We start from the raw sequence: 11,670 nt of genomic DNA on the forward strand, positions 1-11,670 counted from the left end.
GGTTGTGGAGAAAGGGGAACCCTCTTACACTGTTGGTGGGAATGCAATTTGGCACAGCCACTTTGGAAAACAGTGTGGAGGTGCCTCAAAAAATTAAAAATAAAGCTATCCTATGATCCCACAATTGCACTACTGGGTATTTACCCCAAAGACACAGATGTAATGAAAAGAAGGGCCCTGGGCACCTGGGTGGCTCAGTTGGTTAAGCGACTGCCTTCGGCTCAGGTCATGATCCCAGGGTCCTGGGATCGAGTCCCACATCGGGCTCCCGGCTCAGCGGGAAGCCTGCTTCTCCCTCTCCCACTCCCCCTGCTTGTGTTCCTGCTCTCGCTGTCTCTGTCTCTGTCAAATAAATAAATAAAATCTTTAAAAAAAAAAAAAAGAAAAGAAGGGCCCTATGCACCCCAATGTTCATAGCAGCAATGTCTGCAATAGCCAAACTGTGGAAAGAGCCGAGATGCCCTTCAACAGATGAATGGATAAAGAAGATGTGGTCCATATATACAATGGGATATTACTCAGCCATCAGAAAGGATGAATACCCAACTTTTACATCAACATGGATGGGACTGGAGGGGATTATGCTAAGTGAAATAAGTCAAGCAGAGAAAGTCAATTATCATATGGTTTCACTTATTTGTGGAACATAAGGAACGAGACTAGGGACTCTGAGAAATAATCTGAGGGTTTTAGAGGGGAGGGCAGTGGGAGGATGGGTTATCTCAGTAATGGGTATTAAGGAGGGCACATACTGCATGGAGCACTGGGTGTTATATGAAAACAATGAATCGTGGGTCACTATATCAAAAACTAATGATGTATTGTATGGTGTAACATAACATAATAAAATAAAATTTTAATAAAAGAAAGAAACAATCCCTTTTACTAGTGCACCAAAAACAATAAAATACCTAGGAATAAACCTAAACAAAGAGGTGAAATACATATACTCTTAAAACTATAAAACAGTGATGAAACAAATTGAAGAGGACACAGAGAAATAGAAAGACGTTCCATATCATGGATTGGAAGAACAAATATTATTAATTACACATTTAATGCAATTCCTATCAAAATATCAACAGTATTTTTCACAGAGCTAGAACAATTCTAAAATTTGTATGGAACCACAGCAGACCCCAAAGAATCAAAACAATTTTTAAAAAGAAAAGCAAAGGTGGAAGCATCACAATTCTGGACTTCAGGTTATATTATGAAGCTATAGTAATTAAAACACTATGGTAATGGCACAAAAATAGATACATAGATCAATGGAACAAAATAGAAAACCCGGAAATAAACCCACAGCTCTATGGTCAATTAATCTTCAACAAAGCAGGAGAGAATGTCCAATGGGAAAAGGACAGTCTCTTCATCAAATGGTGTTGGGAAAAGTGGACACAACATATGAAAGAATGAAATTGGACCACTTTCTTACACCATACACAAAAATAAATTCAAAATGGATTAAAGATCTAAATGTGAGACCTGAAACCTTAAAAATCCTAGAAGAGAACACAGGCAGTAACTTCTTTGGCATTGGCTGAAGCAACCATGTCTCCTGAGGCAAGGGAAACAAAAGTAAAAATAAACTATGACTGTCTTATACAAACACTCTGCCAAATACATTAATAATGTAACATTTTTTTTTCCTGAATTCTCTGAGTGTTTTGTTGGCTTTACTCATGGCAATTTTGTTTTTTTGTTTTTTTAAAGGAAGGGGGAAAGTAACAGTTCTGCAGCTTGGAAATATTTGCTACCTAGCAACAGGCTCTCTGACCCTAGCTATTATTGAAAATCAATATGTCTCCCATCTGAAATTTTCCTTTTACCATCCAACTACAAGCTTTCTGCATACAATTTGCCCACTGCTTCATTGGATGTTGGCTTTCTTTAAACTATGGAAAGATCTATATTTCTTGTCTAAGATGTAGATATAACCTTATACAGACTTAGGAATTAATGTTACAGTAGAGAATATGAGCTATAACCATTTTCTCCAGAAAGTACTGCCAATCTTCCTTGGAGTGTGGAAGAGGAAAGCTTCTTGATTTATTCATCAAATAAGTATTCAAAACATGACTACTATTAGCTATTGGGTTTACAACTTCAAAATGTATTTTATAATTTTTTTTTGGTAATTACAGATATTATAAAAATATTTAAAGTCAGAGGGGCACCTGGGTGGCTCAGTTGGTTAAGCAGCTGCCTTCGGCTCAGGTCATGATCCCGGAGTCCTGGGATCGAGTCCTGCATCGGGCTCCCTGCTTGGCGGGGAACCTGCTTCTCCCTCTCCCTCTGCCTGCCTCTCTGCCTACTTGTTCTCTCTCTCTATCTCTCTGTCAAATAAATAAATAAAATCTTTTTAAAAAAAAAATATTTAAAGTCAGAAACCAACACCCACTCAAAATTCAGTTTGTCAATTCTGGCAATAAAGGCAATTCTATTTTATAACATAGCATTAAAAAGTGAAAACAGAAATTATATATACATGACATGTATGTTTATGGAGTTTTGTTTATATTTCCCTCCTTATATTTTTAAGACAAGTAAAGATATTCATAAGTTTTCTAGTTTGTAAAAATAGGTGAAAGTAAATTGTAAGCTTCAAAATTGCACTGGTTTTGCTTGACTAAAAGGACATGTCATGAGGCTTGTTTGTAGAAGTCATAAACCAAGTAATTAAACATATAATTAGCAAGATATAAAGTCATCTATTTCATGGCCCTATTGATCAGCAATATTTATTAATTCTCCACTGTATGTTAAGCTTTATTGGACATTCCTTTTCAGTCAGAAAATGAACAAAAATGCTTAAATTCAGCTATGGATACCAGATCATTGTGGGTTTAAGAAAACAACAGAACACTGTACTTTCTATAATTTTTCAAATGAAATTTGTGCTACCTTTGGTTAGACTACTAGTGGAGAAGAAAATATGTGAAAACTCAGATTTGGGACCCTTCAGCCTTTCCTGTGACCTGATTAATCTCTTTCTTATGCAGCACTCATTTAAATAATTCACCCACACTAATTTTAGATCTCTAAATTGCCCATACTTTGTGTGTAGAAACTGATTATGATTGTCATATCCATGAAGTGAGAAAGAACTAAGAAACTTCAATTTGAATCCCAAAATTAGTAGGCACAAATTAATTAATTTGAAATTTGTTCATCTCAAAGTAGCTCCAGTGTTAGAATATACATGAATTTATAACATTGTATGATTAACAAAGAAGCCACTAGTGACCACTTTAGGGATTGAAATAACTGAGAAGGGGGAAAAAAGTCCATTCTGTATTATTATAGAAGGTTTAGGTTACCATTAGAGTCAGAGATTATTGAACTGATCATTCAAGGATATTAAAAAGATTTTTGAGCCCAAATCCTGCAAAATATTGCAGTCAGCAGTGGTTCAATGATTTCTTAAGCAAAAACAAGGAATATATATTTAGAATCCAAAATCATGTGTTGAATTATGGTAAGAATTATTAAGAAAATCAGATATCCAATATTACTATCTTAAAATTCTATTTTGCTCTGTGAAATCCTAGCTTTGTGGAGCATTTCTCAAATGAAGTACTTTTTTAAATCTATTTGGGCTGCTATAACAAAACACCACAGACTGGGTAGTTTATAAACAATTGAAATTTATTTCTTATAATTCTTGGAAGTTCAAGATCAGGTTGCCAGCATGGTTGAGTGAGGGCCCTCTTCCACAGACTTCTTGTATCCTTGCTTGTTTGAAGGGGCGAGATCTCTCTGGGGCCTCTATTATAGGAACACTAATCTCATTCATGAAGGCTATGTCCTTAGGTCTTAAGCACCTCCCAAAGGTCTCGTGTACTAATACCCACCTTGGGCATTAGGATTTCAGCATGTGAATTTTGGGGGATATATAAACTTTAGACCATAGTTGTTATGTTTCCAGTCTTCCTGAGAGTTGGTAGCTTCTGAAAGTGGAAAAACAGATATACCAGGATCATGAGCAATGATAAAATTTGTTCCTTAGTTTACTGTTTCTACAATGTACTGCCAAATCTAGACCTTTAGTTAATGTGAGGAAGTCATGCTCCCACCTAGGTAAAGTAATTCATATCTGGCGATAAAAGAGGCCACCTCAACACTGTTTTTTCATTTTTTTAAGGGAGGTCTTTATACACTGAAGCCAACTTGGAAAAAGAAATACTTTCTCAGTCAATTATATTTATTTCACCATAGAAATTATTGTAAAGTGAGTGCATAAATAAAGTGAAGTAAAGAAATAGGGCATTTAAATAGATGATCCAGGCAAAAACCAAGGTTATTGGCAGGGCGTGGGGTAGGATGGTATTTTTTTCACAATAAGAAGGAATTATTCAGATTGGATGGTTGTATTGTTCAACTCTTACTGTATATTTGCATTCAGTGTTTTGAATTTTATCCTTTAAATCTGTGTCTCTCAACAAAGATGACAAAAGTTTGTGGTGGTAGGTAACATGATTGTTATGGATTGAATGTTTGTCTCCCTCCCCCATCCCCCACTCATATGTAGAAGCCCTAACCTCCAATGTGATACTATTTGGAGACAGAGCCTTTGGGAGATGATTAGGATTAGATGAGGTCATGAGGGTGAGGCCCTCATGATGAGATTAGTACCCTTTTAAGGTGAGATACTGGAGAACTTGCTCTCTTTCTCTGGGCACACACAAAGAAAAGGTCATGTGAGCACACAGAGAAACAGTGGCTACCTGCAAGCCAAGAAAAGAGGTCTCAGAATGCAGCCTACCTTGCCATCACATTGGTCTTGGACTTTCCAGCCTCCAGAACTGTGAGAAATAAATTTTTGTTTAAGCCATCCAGCTTATGGTAGTTTTGTTATGGCAGCCTGAACTGGCTAAGACAATGATAGTTTTAAATATGTGTTTTTTTGAATGATGGAGATAATGATGGTATAATGGCTTTCACTGGTTTTGGTGTGTTTCTCCTTCTACAATGATACTGTCTTGTAGTGTTTCAGGAAATAGCTAACCTTGTATGGGTTCCAAAAATTATATGTACCTTATAAAAAATTTTGCTTTATAAAGAAATAGCTTTATAGTTTGATGCCAGTGTATTTGAAATATTTGCATTAAGAAAGAGAAATATTTGCATTCAAGCAGGAGGTACTTCCTCTCAGTTTGTAATACCTTCTAAGCAAAGTAGGCAATTAAGAATTCTTTAATAGCCATGCCATAATCATAGACTTAAAGAAGGGATAATAATGGTAAAGTTGTCCAGCCCTTCCATTTTACTTCTCCAAGGAAATAAGAATGAATAAAAAAATAATGGTAGCTTCATTACCAAATGACTTTATTTTATTTTATTTTATTTTTTTATGGTTTCTTACAATTTTTTTTATTATGTTGTGTTAATCACCATATATTTCATCATTAGTTTTTGATGTAGTGCTCCATGATTCATTGTTTGCGTATAACAACCAGTGCTCCATTCAATACGTGCTGTCTTTAATACCCATCACCAGGCTAAACCATCACCCCATGCCCCTGCCCTCTAGAACCCTCGTTTGTTACTCAGTGTCCATAGTCTCTCCTGGTTCGTCTCCCCCTCTGATTTTCCCCCCTTCATTCTTCTCCTCCTGCTATCTTCTTTTTTTTTTTTTAACATACAATGTATTGTTCCAGAGGTACAGATCTATGATTCAACAGTCTCGCACAATTCACAGCACTCACCATAGCACATACCCTCCCCAATGTCTATCACCCAGCCACCCCATCCTTCCCACTCCCCACTACTCCAGCAACCCTCAGTTTGTTTCCTGAGATTAAGAATTCCTCATATCAGTGAGGTCATATGATACATGTCTTTCTCTGATTGACTTATTTCGCTCAGCATACCACCCTCCAGTTCCATCCACGTCATTACAAATGGCAAGATGTCATTCCTTTTGATGACTGCATAATATTCCATTGTATATATATATATACCACATCTTCTTTATCCATTTATCTGTCGATGGACATCTTGGCTCTTTCCACAGTTTGGCTATTGTGGACATTGCTGCTATAAACATCGGGGTGCACGTACCCCTTTGGATCCCTACATTTGTATCTTTGGGGTAAATACCCAGCAGTGCAATTGCTGGATCGTAGGGTAGCTCTATTTTCAGCATTTTGAGGAATCTTCATACTGTTTTCCAGAGTGGCTGCACCAGCTTGCATTCCCACCAACAGTGTAGGAGGGTTCCCCTTTCTCCGCATCCCCGCCAACATCTGTCATTTCCTGACTTGTTAATTTTAGCCATTCTGACTGGTGTGAGGTATTATCTCATTGAGGTTTTGATTTGGATTTCCCTGATGCCGAGTGATGTTTTCATGTGTCTGTTGGCCATTTGGATGTCTTCTTTGGAAAAACTGTCTGTTCATGTCTTCTGCCCATTTCTTGATTGAATCACTTGTTCTCTGGGTGTTGAGTTTGATAAGTTCTTTATAGATTTTGGATACTAGCCCTTTATCTGATATGTCATTTGCAAATATCTTCTCCCATTCTGTTGGTTGTCTTTTGGTTTTGTTGACTGTTTCCTTTGCTTTGCAAAAGCTTTTTATCTTGATGAAGTCCCAATAGTTCATTTTTGCCCTTCCCTTGCCTTTGGCGATGTTTCTAGGAAGAAGTTGCTGTGGCTGAGGTCGAAGAGGTTGCTGCCTGTGTTCTCCTTTAGGATTTTGATGGACTCCTGTCTCACATTGAGGTCTTTCAACCATTTGGAGTTTATTTTTGTGTGTGGTGTAAGGAAATGGTCTAGTTTCATTCTTCTGCATGTGGCTGTCCAATTTTCCCAACACCATTTGTTGAAGAGACTGTCTTTTTTCCATGGAACATTCTTTCCTGCTTTGTCGAAGATTAGTTGACCATAGAATTGAGGGTCCATTTCTGGGCTCTCTATTCTGTTCCATTGATCTATGTGTGTGTTTTTGTGCCAGGACCATACTGTCTTGATGATGACAGCTTTGTAATAGAGCTTGAGGTCCGGAATTTTGATGCCGCCAGTTTTGCTTTTCTTTTTCAACATTCCTCTGGCTATGCGGGGTCTTTTCTGGTTCCATACAAATTTTAGGATTATTTGTTCCATTTCTTTGAAAAAAGTGGATGGTATTTTGAGGGGGATTGCATTGAATGTGTAGATTGCTCTAGGTAGCATTGACAACTTCACAATATTTGTTCTTCCAATCCATGAGCATGGAACGTTTTTCCATTTCTTTGTGTCTCCCTCAATTTCTTTCATGAGTATTTTATAGTTTTCTGAGTACAGATTCTTTGCCTCTTTGGTTAGATTTCTTCCTAGGTATCTTATGGTTTTGGGTGCAATTGTAAATGGGATCGACTCCTTAATTTCTCTTTCTTCTGTCTTGTTGTTGGTGTATAGGAAGGCCACTGATTTCTGTGTATTGATTTTATATCCTGCCACTTTACTGAATTTTTGTATGAGTTCTAGCAGTTTTGGGGTGGAGTCTTTTGGGTTTTCCACATAAAGTATCATATCATCTGCAAAGAGTGAGAGTTTGAATTCTTCTTTGTTGATTTGGATGCCTTTGATTTCTTTTTGTTGTCTGTTTGCTGTGGCTAGGACTTCTAATACTGTGTTGAATAGCAGTGGTGATAGTGGACATCCCTGCCGTGTTCCTGACCTTAGGGGGAAAGTTCTCAGTTTTTCCCCATTGAGAATTATATTTGCTGTGGGTTTTTCATAGATGGCTTTTATGATATTGAGGTATGTACCCTCTATCCCTATACTCTGAAGAGTTTGGATCAAGAAAGGATGCTGTACTTTGTCAAATGCTTTTTCTGCATCCATTGAGAGGGTCATATGGCTCTTGTTCTTTCTTTGATTAATGTATTGTATCACATTGATTGATTTGCAGATGTTGAACCAAACTTGCAGCCCAGGGATAAATCCCACTTGGTCGTGGTGAATAATCCTTTTAATGTACTGTTGGATCTTATTAGCTAGTATTTTGGTGAGAATTTTTGCATCCATGTTCATCAAGGATATTGGTCTATAATTCTCCTTTTAGATGGGGTCTTTGGTTTTGGGATCAAGCTAGTGGTGGTCTCATAAAATGAATTTGGATGTTTTCCTTCCATTTCTATTTTTTGGAACAGTTTCAGAAGAATAGGTATTAATTCTTTTTTAAATGTTTGGTAGTTTTCCTGGGAAGCCATGTGGCCTTGGGCTTTTGTTTTTTGGGAGATTTTTGATTACTGTTTCAATTTCTTTAGTGATTATAGGTCTGTTCAGGTTTTCTATTTCTTCCTGGTTCAGTTTTGGTAGATGATACGTGTGTAGGAATGCATCCATTTCTTCCAGATTATCTAATTTGCTGGCATATCCTTGCTCATAATATGTTCTTATAATTGTTTGTATTTCTTTGGTGTTGGTTGTGATCTCTCCCTTTTCATTCATGATTTTATTTATTTGGGTCATGTCTCTTTTCTTTTTGATAAGTCTGGCCAGGGGTTTATCAATCTTGTTAATTCTTTCAAAGAACCAGCTCTTAGTTTCATTGATCTGTTCTACTGTTCTTTTGGTTTCTATTTCATTGATTTCTGCTCTGATCTTTATTATTTCTCTTCTCCTGCTGGGTTTAGGCTTTATTTGCTGTTCTTTCTCCAGCTCCTTTAAGTGTAGGGTTAGGTTGTGTATTTGAGACCTTGTTTCTTGAGAAAGGCTTGTATTACTACATACTTTCCTCTTAGGACTGCCTTTGCTGTATCCCAAAGATTTTGAACAGTTGTGTTTACATTTTCATTTGTTTCCGTGAATTTTTTTAATTCTTCTTTAATTTCCTGGTTGACCTCTTCATTCTTTAGTAGGATGCTCTTTAGCCTCCATCTATTTGAGTTCCTTCTGACTTTCCTCTTGTGATTGATTTCTAGTTTCAAAGCATTTTGGTCTGAAAATATGCAGGGAATGTTCCCAATCTTTTGGTACCAGTTGAGACCTGATTTGTGACCTAAGATGTGATCTATTCTGGAGAATGTTCCATGGGCACTAGAAAAGAATGTGTATTCCGTTGCTTTGGGATGTAATCTTCTGAATATATCTGTGAAGTCCATTTGGTCCCGTGTGTCATCGAAAGTCTTTCTTTCCTTGTTGATCTTTTGCTTAAATGATCTGTCCATTTCAGTGAGGGGGTGTTAAAGTCCCCTACTATTACTGTATGTTGTCATTGTGTTTCTTTGCTTTTGTTATTAATTGCCTTATATACTTGGCTGCTCCCATGTTAAGGACATAGATATTTACAATAGTTAGATCTTCTTGTTGGATAGACCCTTTAAGTAGGATATAGTGTCCTTCCTCATCTCTTATTACACTCTGTGGTTTAAAATCTAATTTGTCTGATATAGGATTGCCACCCCAGCTTTCTTTTGGTGTCCATCAGCATGGGTAAATTGTTTTCCACCCCCTCACTTTCAATCTGGGGGTGTCTTTGGGTCTAAAATGAGTCTCTTGCAGACAGCATATCGATGGGTCTTGTTTTTTTATCCAGACTGATAGCCTATGTCTTTTGATTGGGGCATTTAGCCCATTTACATTCAAGGTAACTATTGAAAGATGAATTTCATGCCATTGTATTGCCTATAAGGTGACTGTTACTGTATATTGTCTGTGTTCCTTTCTGGTCTATGTTTTTTTAGCCTCTCTCTTTGCTTAGAGGACCCCTTTCAATATTTCTTGTAGGGCTGGTTTTGTGTTTGCAAATTCCTTTAGTTTTTGTTTGTCCTGGAAGCTTTTTATCTCTCCTTTTATTTTCTTTCTTTCTTTTTTTTTTTTTTAAGATTTTATTTATTTATTTTGAGAGAGAGAGAATGAGAGAGAGCAGATGAGGGGGGCGGGTCAGAGGGAGAAGCAGACTCCCTGCCGAGCTGGGAGCCCGATGCGGGACTCAATCCAGGAACTCCAGGATCATGACCTGAGCCGAAGGCAGTCGCTTAACCAACTGAGCCACCCAGGCACCCTCCTTCTATTTTCAATGACAGCCTAGCTGGATATAGTATTCTTGGCTGCATATTTTTCTCATTTAGTGCTCTGAATATATCGTGCCAGTCCTTTCTGGCCTGCCAGGTCTCTGTGGATAGGTCTGTGGCCAATCTAACGTTTCCACCATTGTAGGTTACATATCTCTTCTCCTGAGCTGCTTTCAGGATTTTCTCTTTGTTTCTGAGACTCATAAGTTTTACTATTAGGTGTTGGGGTGTTGACCTATTTTTATTGATTTTGAGGGAGGTTCTCTATGTCTTCTGGATTTTGATGCCTGTTTCCTTCCCCAAATTAGGGAAGTTCTCTGCTATAATTTGCTCCAATATACCTTCTGCCCCTCTCTCTCTTCTTCTTCTTCTGGGATCCCAATTATTCTAATGTTGTTTCGTCTTATGGTATCACTTATCTCTCGAATTCTGCCCTCGTGATCCAGTAGTTGTTTATCTCTCTTTTTCTCAGCTTTTTTACTTTCCATCATTTGGTCTTCTATATCACTAATTCACTCTTCTGCCTCATTTATCCTAGCTGTTAGAGCCTCCATTTTTGATTGCACCTCATTAATAGCCTTTTTGATTTCAATTTGGTTAGCTTTTTCTTTTATTTCCCCAGAAAGGGTTTCTCTAATATCTTCCATGCTTTTTTCAAGCCCATCTAGTATCTTTAAAATCATCATTTTGAACTCTATTTCTGACATCGTACTAATGTCCATATTGATTAGGTCCCTGGCAATTGGTACTGCCTCTTGTTCTTTTTGTTGAGGTGATTTTTTCCATCTTGTCATTTGCCAGAGGAGAACAGATGAATGAGAGAACAAAATGCTAACAGGGTAACAATGTCCCCAGAAAATATACCATAAACAAATCAGAAAAGACCTGAAACTGGGGGAAAAGAAAGGGAAAGAAAGAAAAAGAAAAAGATAAAGACAAACAAAAACAAAACAAAAGAAAAAAAAACAGAATATGACCAAATATGATCAGGCTGGTGCATAGATCATTGCCACACACTAGATTTTGGGTGTATTTTGGTCTATTAGAAGAGAGTGCCTCCCAAAATTTTAAAGAAATAAAAACTTATATATGTACAAAAATAAGGGTTAATAGGATGAAGGGATGGAATATGACTGTAAAGATGAAAATTATAAAAGATTTTATAAAAGGATTTGATAAGATAAGAAGTTGGTTGAAAAAAGAAAGAAGAGGATTTAAAAAAAAGGGAGAGAATGTGATGAGACAGGAGACTAGAATAAAGCCATACACTAGAGATTTAGGGTATATTTTGATCTGTTAGAAGAGACTGTATCTCAAAATTTTAAAGAGAGAACAACTTATATATATATACCAAAAATAAGGGTAACTACTATGAGGGGATAGAATATGCCTCTAAAAATGAAAAATAAAAAATATATTTTAAAAAAGGGATTGATAAGATGTTGGTTGAAAAAGGGGAAAAAATAAAAAAAAATAAAAAAAAAAATTAACCTTGAAAGACTAAAGAATCATGGTAAAAAAGCCATGAATTCTATGTGCAGTATTCCCCTATGGCTGGAGTTCTGCCGTTCTCATTGATCGGTAAACTTGGTCTTGGGTGGGTGTTCTAGCTGATCTTCTGGGGGAGGAGCCTGTTGCCATGGTTCCCAAATGTCTTTGCAGGAG

The sequence above is a fragment of the Neomonachus schauinslandi genome, chromosome X (genome assembly GCF_002201575.2).
Source record: "Neomonachus schauinslandi chromosome X, ASM220157v2, whole genome shotgun sequence".
In the NCBI taxonomy this organism is placed as follows: domain Eukaryota; kingdom Metazoa; phylum Chordata; class Mammalia; order Carnivora; family Phocidae; genus Neomonachus; species Neomonachus schauinslandi.